Below are 12,337 nucleotides of genomic sequence, written 5' to 3'. Positions count from 1 at the left end.
ACTGAGCAGATAATGCTTTGCCAGATCTGACCCCTGACATGCTGTTCAGCTCTACTTTTGGCCACTAAGCATGTGTCATGAATGTGGAAGGCATGCAGTAGAACATAATTCTCCTGGCTTATGAACTAATCTAGGCACTGCCTCTCCCGAATGGCCATACCTGTACCTGGACACACGTAGACAAGACTCATCCACACCAGGCACATGTTATTATCCAAGGCCTCCTCCCACTGGTGCCTGGGTTTGCCATACTGCTCTTTGAGCAGACCTACAGAATGACCCAGTCTTCTTACTCAAGTGAAAATCACAGGCCTCCCACATGATGTGCCAGAAAGAGCAGGATTTTCCTATTCTTCCCACACAGGGACTATAAAGAGCACCTGCTGAGGCAGTATGATGGCCTCTTTAGCTAGACTGATGTTTGGTTCAAGTTGGTAGGGGTGTTGTCTGATAATGGGCATCACCTGTGCTACAGTGGAACAGCGCAGGCATCACTATGATGACTTGAAGTGGCATGACCCTTGACCTCTTTTGCCGGTGGGAATCAGGGGTTTGGGAGGTGCAGTCAGAGATGCACTACATTTTTTTTAATGCCAGTTATATTCCCCTGTGTTACGAGTTTATAACATACTTTGAAAAATGCTCCCTTTCTTTAATAACTGCAGAGAAGACTTAAGCTGGCTGCCACAAAAGATAGTGCCTCCTCAAGCAGAGGAGGAGACAGCAGGGCACTGCTCACCTCTGTCTAAGCCAGCAGCTGCAGCTGTGCTGGGTAAATATGGCCCTCTATGCCTACTTCTTGGGAGGGAAGGTTCCTATGCTGGAGATGAAATTTGGGGTTTGGTGGCTCCATCTGTTTTGGCCTCTCAGGAGGGGATGAAGACTTATCTTCTAAATCAAGACAAAGGATGCAGAGGATGGGGGCTCCTAAGGTGCACTGACAGCTGGATGTCCACAGTAGGAACAAGGCACATATTCTGGTACAGCTAGAAAATTCACTTGTCTAGCAGGCCCAACTACTGGGTCACAAGAAGTGTGGCTGGTGTACGTCTATGGCACTGGTGTGTGTGTGATGCCTTGGGATGATGCCCTCAGAATAAGTCCTGCGGGCAAACATGACAGCAGCAAACCTTAAACCCATTCTGGTGTCGCTTATCCCTTCTGTGTCACTACCTACACCCTGCTTGTTGTCGAGCCTTCCCCACCACCACCAGCTATCTACTCTCTGTGTCTACCCATTGTCCATCCCACCTTTTTGTAGGGTCATCATCCTTTGTCTATGTGTTCTTTGTCTGTTCACTCCTGCTACCTGTTCCTTTCTTTCTTACCAAACCCAAGGTCATCCTTCATTATCTTTCCCTTACAACCTTCTCATTTCACTGTGATAATAGGATCTATCCCAGAAAAAGAACCTCTCTTCGCCCCTCCCCACTTCTTGCTTATTGCTTATCCCCCATGTTTTTCCTCTGCTTGCTGTAATCTTCTTTCCTAACTTCTGAGCTATCCCCTTTTCCACCAAATTACACGATCAACACAATGGACATTATTTTAAAGCATCTTTATTAAATCAGCCCATTTTTACTGGTAACGTGACTTTGCATAAGTTAATAGAAAAGAATCAAGCCGCAGTAGTAGTTTCCATTGTTATTATCATGCGGTATATACACGTTTTTACTTCAACACTTTTCATTCACTCTGACATTAAACTGCTCAATTCCTGCCTTTCCTTAAACCTCACTCCTCATGAACACTATTCTGCATGCACTCTCTCGCTTACAATATTCAGTACTTCAGTTACAGTTGGTTTAGGTTCATTTTGTATTATTTTTTTGATAGCATTAAACTTGGTAATTTATTATTAGTGGGGGAAGTCAGATCCCATATCCCGGCTCAAATGTTCTTTGTTACAATCACTTGTTCCCTAAACATTTCTGTCAAGGTATTTTGTAGGGAATTCTTAAAATATTACAACCTGTTAACATTGCCAGAAAAAAACTCTTCTAAATGACTCCTCACAGTTGTTTTAAATTTTTGTCCATTTTAAAACTGAGAAGTGAATCACAACTCCTCAAAGTTAGCCAAGTCTGTGTTATATAAGGTCATTTTCCAATGGGAGTATTTATCCAGCACTGCTGGATAAGTCCCTCAACAACAATTTTCTCTCTCTCTCGCTCTGTCAGCATAACTACACAGTTAGCACAGTCAATTTCTCAGCAACTCCAACTACATTGATAACTAGCACAAGAGAGATCATCAAATGTCAGCAGATGTCAATGCTGATCACTGTGAACTACTACCAAAGCTCTAGGCACAACTCCCACTAAAAGCAAGTTCATCTGACAGAGACTGTATGAACTCTAAAATCTTATCAAATTCATGAAATACTAATTGGACATCATTTGAATTCAGTGTAATGGTTTTAAGCAAGAAGCAATTAAGAGTCAACAGGATGTGAACTAAGAAGCCTTAACAATGTCCTGTTTTTAACAACAGTATATTACTGTCGAAGTTGTCATCCTCTTGATGTCATTCTTCTTGCTGCTGTCGTGAGCCTAGACCCTGACAAAGTGGAAGGACACAGTCTAAAGGTCTCCCTACGTTATATCAGGAGGTCACAAAATAGGAAGGAAGAGATTTCACATTTGCTGATAAATCAAACAAATGCTAAAATGCTGATACACAAGCAGCACACAGTAGTCAGACGAGAAGTGGAATGATGCATACCATGTCAGCTTATTAATGAAAGCTAACATACACAATATGTTCAGTCATATATTTTACCAATTATGTATGGTAAGTATATTCATAGGTTTGTAAGCATATACTACGCCAACAACCACTAGAACCCTTTATATACATAGCCACACAACCCAACCCAATCGTGTCCCTATGTGTCACAGGCATTTATTAGAAAGAGGTATGTTAGTTAGGAAATTTCTAAATATTACGTCTGTGGGGAATACATCAGTTTGGGCACGATGACTGCCTGCCTCTGTCTATCAGAGACAAGAGGGTCAGACCTGGGGGTGAATTTCTGACTTCCCAACCATTGGTCAAGGTTGCACTTAAATAGGGTTAGGAATGAACTCTGAACAGGAATAAACTCTGCTCCACATGGATGGGAATCCTCTGAGACACATATCTGTCTTGCCAACATGTCCTATTTATGTCACAAGCAAAATTTAAATCATTGGATTTAGTGGTTCTGATGTTGCTCCTTTTGCAGATGTGCAAAATGTCCATCTGAGCTGGATCTTAGGATACCTTGCATGCTAGACATACCCTGCCTCTGTCAGTAACCTGTAGGAGACTGAGAACAGAGACAGGGCTTTAAGGTGATCAGAACAGGACAACATGTTTATACCCTGGATTCTCCTGGTAAAGAACCTTTGTGGGCATGCCAACTGTTGCATATAACTAGTAAGGCACATGCCAAAAGGGGCACTATATTCAGTAATGGGTCTGATAAAGGCCAAATAAAGTGGCACTATGACTTCCTTGGACTTAGATGACATGCCCTTACTTGTAAGGCAGGCAACACATACTGATTTTCTCGCTACCTTGGCCACATGTTGGTCAAAAGCTGGCTTACTGTCTACATATTTTCCCAGATTCCTAACTACCGGGTCAACTCTTAGGGATGTCTCATCAATGGAATAATTAGCATGGGTGGCCATTTTCCCAAAAGGCACTATAATGCATTTCTTGGCACTAACGTTTAATCCATGACATTGTCAGGAGTCATTTGTCTGTGTTAGACCCTCTTGTAAAATGTTTGCGTCATGCAAGAAATCTATGACAGCCACAACTATACATCCAAGACGTAAATGCCAAATAGGAGAAGTCCAAGCACTGAGCCCTGAGGTTACCCCATTGGTACAAGGTCTCTTAGTGAAGGTGGTCTCACCAATCTTGACTTCCTCAACATACCTCTCAACCATACCAAATTCCTCAAAATTTCCCAGTTTTGAGGACAAAATAATGGGATGCCATGAATTCCTGAGTGACCCTTCAAATCCCAATTTTTTTTTCTCCAGTGTTGTGAGACAGTGCCTGACTCTCTGTTGGAGACTCGAAGACCTTTGAAAAGGTTGTTTATAGCATTACAAACAGTTCTCAGTCCATGGAAACAAACAAGAGGAAATGTGCAAATGACACATTCATAGGCTGGGGGAAGATAAATAAGAAGATCTTTCCACACAAATTGTTTATTTACAACCAGAAGTACGACCACATTTTCAACTGCTGATAGTAATAATACTCCCTCCTCCGGCATATCAAAACATTGTTAAAAGGGGTGTATAATACAGCAGGTGTTTACATCCACAGTCATACCCATGGGCAATAAGTAAACTTCCTCTCCCAAACTTTTTCTACAGCTGTCTAACAGCTTGATGTATTAATACAATCTCTCCTCTCACCTCAATAATTATGAGCAAAGTCCAAAGTAATAAGGGACAAAAACTCCAAAAAAGTGGCATGTTTTAAACATTTTTACCACAGACTTACAGAACTGATACAATAAGTGGAATTATTTAATAAAGATTTGTGAATATTACAGGATAAGATACTATAATTTACTGACTAGTTTGTCAAAAAGCTAACATTTTACAAAAGATGAAGCAAAATGTGGAGTCAAACTTGTTGGCAGCTGAGGGGCATGTAAATGAATCTACATACTTAAGCACTTAACCACTGCAAAAAGTGCACACATTAAAAAATGCATACACACACACACAAACAAAAACTCTTTTCACTTTATTTAATTATTTATTTATTAACAATTGTTTACCGGAAAGGTCCGACTTGGAACAAAGCCAATTTTCAGCGAAAGCCCGGGGTGAAAAGCTCCAGATGCATGTCTTGGTAATGTGGGAGGAAACCGGAGTACCCGGAGAAAACCCACACGAATGCAACGAGGATTGTACATACTCCACTCAGAAGGCGCTCCAGCTGAAAATCGAGAAAAGGGAAACATTCCAGCCATCCCCTGTTCTAAGTACAGTGCTAAGAGTGCTACATCTCTATTCCCTACTCAGCAAGAACGTATGCAGTTATAAGTAGCTATATGACTATATAAGCCCAATGGACATTAGTAACATAGTTCCCTAGCTTACACTTTCTTAACACTAAAAAATACAAATCCCAGTAAGCACTTTGTTACTTACATCATTACTCTTAGCCACTCAATTGTCACATTACACCCATTTCTTTCCTAACTGGCTCCCAATTCAGGAGACAGTTAAATACTTTAACTTCCGGGTTAAATACATGGTTACTATGGTTTCAGTTGTGTGTTTATGTTACTCCATCCTGAGTTTTGGAAACTTGTTAAAAACACTTTCATTGTGATCATTTCTATGTAAACTACCCACAGGGAGAATGTCAGGTGAGGAAATAAACAAGTAGTGCACAAATGGGTTTGCTTTTAAATTTCTTTGGATATAAATTAAATAAACTGTCTGACTGTGTTATGTGAACGGGATTTGTGTGGGGTATCATTTCTTTAGGTAGGAATAAAAGATTAGTATTTTTAGACGCATCTTGCTTTTAGATGGTGCTGCTCGAGTTGGAGTGCAGATTGTTTCTCCATTCCTGGGAGTCCTGCTAAAATCAACTTATTTAGAAAAAAGTGACAACCATGAACCTTGCAACATACTGTAGTACAAAAAAGAAAGTAACTCATGTATTTATAAGCAGCCATCTGTGCATCTGCAGAGAAGTCTACTGAACAGCACCTGATTGGGGAGAAGTTTCCAAATTCCTACAACAATGACACTGGATTAGCCCAAAATCTCTGAACGATGGGACTAAACATTCAAATTAAGAAGTACAGGTTAAGTATTTATTTTAGTTTGGTAGAAGAATGGCTGCTAGATATGACAGAGCTATAACTATGTTTTCTCCAGATAGGCATCTTTTTCAGGTGGAATATGCACAGGAAGCTGTCAAGAAAGGTTCGACAGCTGTAAATTCTGGCCCTTGTTTCCTGTTTGAGTGGCATTTTCTAAGCAGTGACTTTTGTTTTAATGTTGACTGTTGAATGATTTGAGGGTTGAAAGAGAATAGGAAACATAAGACAAGTTGATTGACAGTGTATGGAGTGTGGATGGTAAATTGTTCATGCTTACATTCTTCTACTAAGGCTGCATTTGCTTTCAAAAATAAAGTAGTAAAGCAGGAGCTCAGATAAGTGAAGTAAATGTAAGAAATGATAGGAATCATGATGCTGTGACATTTATAAAAATGAGTGCATCTTCTACATGGGGCGAGTGGTGTATAAAGGATATTTGTACTTTGTAGTACTCAAACCAAATGTCACTGGCCCCATTGCTAAGAACTTTACCCACTCAGAAATGTTACCTTATACATATGGTGAAAGCAGGTATTACTTTCAACTGTTTAAATCTGTACTTGTAAAAAAAACATTTTTGATGTTCAGTTCTAACCCATAATCATTTATGTATAGCTGTATGCAAGTGGAAGAGTCTTAGAATATATAGGATTTGTTGCAATCTGAAAAGAAAACTAGGGTAAATTTAGATATTTCTGTTTTACAGATTCATGATCCTAATTTTGAAATAGCCCAAGTAAAACACTGTTGTTCTGATTATATTTTGTGTTGTTTAACATTTTGTCTGTTCTTCAATTTGCGAATGTTGGTATCCCACAACTTCATTGGAGTGGGTGGGAGTTACACAATTGTATATGCAAATTTTGTGTTAATCAGCATCCCAGTTTTTGGCCAGTTGTACCTACTATTCATGGGCCTTCATCCAGATTTTTGATGTTTCCAGGTTAATAGGTATGTTCCTGAATCCTGTCTGTGAGCCAGCTGGCAATCTGCTGAGTTATGTAGGGATTCATGGCCAGTTCAGTGAGTTTATCAATTGTACCCAAGTGGGTTACTGTAAGAAATGTCTAAGCCAGGTCCAGGTAGGTGCTATTATGCACCATTTCTCCTCATACATTGCCTTGGTGTCCTTCTCAAAGAAGTCCACCAGACTTAGTAGGCATGACTTCCCTTGACAAAGCCAAACCCGGTTGGGTCCAATGTCTGAAGGTTGCCTATGCCTTTGCTGATCATTTCCATGACAATTTGTTCTATGGCTTTGCACATTAGAATACTCAGACTAGCGGGTCAGTAGTTTTCTGGGTCAGTTTATGGTCTACTTTTGTAAAGTGGGATAACCACTGCAGTCCTCCATTCTCATGGTACAAAGCCTGTTTAGTGGCTATAGTTGAAAAATTACACAAGTGGTCCTGATAGGTCATGTTTCAAACTATTTAGGAGACATCCTGGGATATTGTCGGGGTATTTCTGGCCTTAGTGAACATCACCAGGACCTGCTCCCTGATAACAGATGGGGGTTATGCAAGAAGGTTATTACATGGGGGGAGGGAGTAAAGTTTAAGCCGAATTTGTCAACCACCAGATTTCACTATGTCGCTCTGGTCACTGAAGGTGGCACCACTGACCACCAGTTCACCACACTATGTTCTGCCTTTGAGGTTAAGGACATAGATATAGAAGGCATTGGAGTTGTCTTTAGCCTGTGAGGCTATCCTGACCTTGTAATTATCCTTGTTGGACTTAACTAGTTCTCTTAGTTTTCTGTTTAGTTAATTAGAGAGCTCTTATTATGGGATTTGCTCTTACTAATTTTTGCCAGGATTTTTTTCCTTTTGTTATATACCCTATTAAGGTTAGGATTCCACCAGCGTGGTTTGTTTTTAAAGTTTGTTTTAGGTTTACTTCTAGTAGATACAGCAGCCTCTATACAGCCATTTATATGCCTATACAAGTCTCTGTGAACAATTCTGCATAGGCTGTTGTGAACTCAGTATTAGCAGAGGCATTGAATTTTGACAAACTATCACTTAATAGGATGTAGTTTGCTTTGGAATATTTCCTAACTGTTACAGGGTTTTCTAGGATTACCCAGTAGATTTTTATTTCGAAGGAGACAGCTTTGTGGTCCAACCTCACTAGTGACAGGGGTAGGGGTTGCAGCACTCTCCCATATTAGTGTGTACCAAGTCCAGCATGTTTGAACCTCTTGTGGGTGTGCACACTATCTGGTTAAGGGTATTTGTGTTAATAAACTCCAGGAATCATTATGCCTGTGAGTCTAATGCAGTGCATGTTACCTAGTCTATACATGGGGTAGTTAACGTCTCCCATGAATAGGATATACTGCTTAATGGTGAGTATTTCCAGTAGGTCTAGGTACATGCTTTAGGATTCTTGAGAAAGAGGGCAACCAAAAGCTTGCTAGTATATAGCATGGGACTTTGTCTATGGTGATTTCAAGTGGGTATACTTCCAGGCATTGTCCTATATAACAAGCCTAGAGTTATGCTTGTTGCTAATGTAGATTGAAGCTCCTCCACCTTTTGTCCATGTCTGTGCAGCTGATAGTCTAAATACCTGGAAGGCAGTGAAGCCTTGCACTACCATTTAAAGCATGTCTTGGTAACCTCACAGATGTCTATATTCCTCAGAAAGAGGAGAGTTTGTAAGGTGTGGAGTTTCTTGTTTAGGCTCCGAGAATCAAGCAGTAACATATTTACATTTCTTTGGGTTTTACTTGCTATGTCAATATGTTTGTTAATGTGGCATTGTCTTAAAAAAGCTTTAAAGGGTGGATAAAGTTTTAGTCTATATTTGGAAGCCTGAGGGAGACAGGTGCAGACCATCCTTTGCAAAGCAACATAGTTTATTAACCATGTCCTGCCATGCTGACAAATTTTGAATCCCCCTAAAAAGACATCAGAAAGTAACCCAATTATTGAAGAAAATCATCTTTGCCTGTACTGTGGCATCATCCTTGGTGAAGGTAGAATGCTGCTCAATGCCTGAGACAAATATTAAGAGAGATCAAGAATGTCTCTCTTCATATAGTCCAGGAAAATATGTTTCAGGTCATTAACACTCAGATGAACTACAAGAGAACCATATTGGTACATGTGGTTTAGTGACTTGGGTACATGTGTAATCTGGCAGATCCTAGCTCCAGATAAGCAACTAACAGTTACCTTCTCCTTGTTTAGTTTGGTGAGTGGGGTATGTGTGTGTCATACAATATAGTCCCGTATGACAAAAGTAATGGGTAATACGTTTGCCTGCCTTATGGGGTTTCTTCTTGAGGTTCCACTGGGTGCAGGTGTATGTGTGCTGTTTTTTGCTGCTTTTGGTGAGTGCTTTAGAGATTTTTGAGGATAGGTGTTTCTGTTTATAGGCTTAGGAAGTCTTCTGAGGTTTGGGAAGCTTGTTTTTAGTGGCCTGGCATAAACTGGTCTGTGTGTGTGGTGGACAATATGTGCAGTGGATGTAGTGTGTGTGTATGTGTGTTCTTGACAACCTTGTTTGTATGCAAAACTTTTGCCTCAAGTGAATTGTGTATGTGCATCTCTCACATACTGTGTTTGCTTCTTTAAGGATAAAATGGTTACCTGTGAACATGAGACAATGCTACATTGTCTCAAGTTGCCCATATCTACCAAGCTGGCTACAGAGACATTTGGAAATTGCACATTCATGTTGTCCAGACCTGTATTTGGGTGAGCAACTGTAGGCTGTAGACTGGGTTATACAGAGATCTCCTTGGATGAACTCTGGGGTTTGGCGCTAGACTAGATTAAATTGTGCTATGATTTAACAGTAGTGCTGTTTAACACATAAATTAGCTGCTCTAAGCTTGTCTCCACACAATGGCTTTGTTTTTGCCACATTAAGTTACAGGATTCAGTTCTAGGGTTAGTTTTATAGATAAAATCTACTATCAAGGCATTTGCATCTGTATAGGGCAATGAAAGAAGGGAGGGAGAAACTTTAAATCAGATTACCATAAGAGGCAGATGCCAGAGACAACCATTTAAAATCACAACAAAAAAGGGTAGGAGGGTTAAGGAAAAAACTTAGGCTTTAAAAAGACTGCTTTGTACCAATTTGAGTCCAAGTGATGTATTGCAACCTTCACTTCCTCTAAGGCTTGGAACATATCCCTGTAGTCGCTGCAATATGTGCAGTTACATCACTGATACACAAGAATTTTTCCATCCTACTTTAAATTATTCTTTTTTCCCCAGGTTCTTTGCTTCCTGCAATACTTCTAATGTAATTTATTTGACCACTTGTCAACTATGTCCTGCTTATTATGTAGGTCTAACTAAAAGAAAGCTCAAAAATAGAATATATAATCATGCATATGATATTAAAAAGAAGAATGAACTGAATGCCCTGGTAAAACATATATCTGAGTATGGAGATCATAAATTTAGATTTAGGGTGTTACAAATTGTGAACATTGATGAAAAAAGGGGGGAGATCACATGAATATGTTACAGCAGAAAGAATTAGAATGGATATTTAAGTTGAGAGCCCATTATTTCCCTGGGTTGAATCAATATATATCTCTTAAACCTTTACTGAAAGCCCGTAGATAATGTTAATCACATATTCACATATTTAATTCCCTTTTTAGTATATATTTCATTCATATACAGTTGAGGGATATTATGCTTTACATACACATTTGAAAATATTAATTTTGCAAGTATGTCCATCTATAAAGTGGTTATTAGATCGTTTTCTTGATTTACTATCTATATAATGTTTTTTCATATAGACATGATTTTATAATTATATTTAGTATCTTTTAATAGTGTGTGATATTAATTCATGATGTGACAGTTATATAGTTATAACATTCTTGCTTAACCAGTTCATTCATATATATATATATTTATATATTTATTTTATTTTATTCTTAGCTTTATACTTTATTTATACATTTTTTAGATAATGTTTATACAGTTGTTATATGATATTTGTTTAAGCATAATAATATATTCATATAAAAACTACGTTATTTATCCATGTCATGTAGTATTGGATATTCATGTAAGGCTCCTTTAAGTAGATAGGATCTGCTGTCTATAGTTAGTAATTTACTTAAAAAAGCAAGCCAAGACTTACACACAAAAAGCCGGCTATGGACTGGTATACGGCAATAAAGGCAAACGCAGCTCCACAGTTGAAAACTTTAATGTAGAATAAGCACAACTAAAAACCACAAAAACACGGTCATCCAAAAATAGAAATCACTCCAACTGATGTTAAGCGCTTTCATCTGCCGATTGCAGACTTCATCACAACACAATTTGGTGACACAGTCTGAAAGATTTAAACTTGTTTTGGCACCAAACCATACTAACTTCTTAAAGTCACAACACTCTCTTAACAGCAATCATGTCCTAAGTGCTCAATTACAAAACTTTTGTAAATAAACTGGCGTTCTGTACATAAAATACTCTCTACTGAATAAATATAATACATATTAATTGTTGGTACTGTAATAAATATTTCCTTAATAATAATTTAATACATAATAAATGTATATCAAATACAATAAGATATGAATAAAATCTAAGCTATAAACTGGAAGCTATGTATATATTTTATATATAAAACAGATTTGTTAAATGCAAGAATAAATATATAAAACCATAATATCAAATAAATACAAATAATGACTTCTAAAATGTATATAAAACCATTGTAATGTAAAATTAATCACATGTTAAGGAAAGGTTTAATACTAATAAAATCATTGAGTCCTGGGGTTCTAGTGGCATCAACTAGAATCTGCCACTTACTCTCCCTACATGCAACTTTGGTTTTCCAATCCCCACCCAATGGATTAATGTATTCCTGATCAATTATAGTGAACAAGAAAGTATGTTGTTCACCTAAATCATTAATATGTCTATATAGGGCATTATTGAGGTCCTTGGTTTTAATCTTATAATAGTGTTCATATATACGCTGTCTCAATTGCCTCTCAGTCTTCCCTATATAGAACGCAGGGCATAAATTACATTTTGCTAAATAAACCACTTGTTTTGTATGACAGTAACCACCCCTACTCTTAATTTTAGTGCGATTCACATCTTCTAATATAATATGAGATGAAATATTAATATATTTACATTGTTTACAACTTCCACATTTCTTTGTGTTTGTCCAATTATCCTTCTTATTCAAATCTTGACTGCCTGCTTTCTCTAATAATTTATTAATGTTGGGTGCGGTCTTGTAAACTATGATCGGATACTGACCCAATTTTTCTCTGCTAGAATCTGAAACTGTAACAATGTCCCAATATCTAGATACTATGTCCTTAATATAACTGACATAAGGAGAATATGTAAGAACACACCACTCTACCTTCCTTGAATTTACTAATAGTTTTTACTTTTTGAATATTACCTTGTTTACCCAATAAAGGTATATATTTTTGATCCCATTGGGAGCTGACATATTTAATGGTGT

General features: G+C 38.2%; 1 protein-coding gene across 1 annotated transcript in view; it reads right to left on the bottom strand.

Moving 5' to 3' along the window:
- STAU2 (staufen double-stranded RNA binding protein 2) overlaps window positions 1–12,337 on the bottom strand; it is a 3,898,627-nt gene that overhangs the window by 2,127,522 nt on the left and 1,758,768 nt on the right. The gene's annotated exons all lie outside the window — the stretch shown is intronic.

The sequence above is a fragment of the Protopterus annectens genome, chromosome 3.part1, assembly GCF_019279795.1.
Source record: "Protopterus annectens isolate FY-2018-M chromosome 3.part1, PAN1.0, whole genome shotgun sequence".
Taxonomy (NCBI): Eukaryota; Metazoa; Chordata; order Ceratodontiformes; family Protopteridae; genus Protopterus; species Protopterus annectens.
This window is presented reverse-complemented; position numbering and strand designations above follow the sequence as displayed.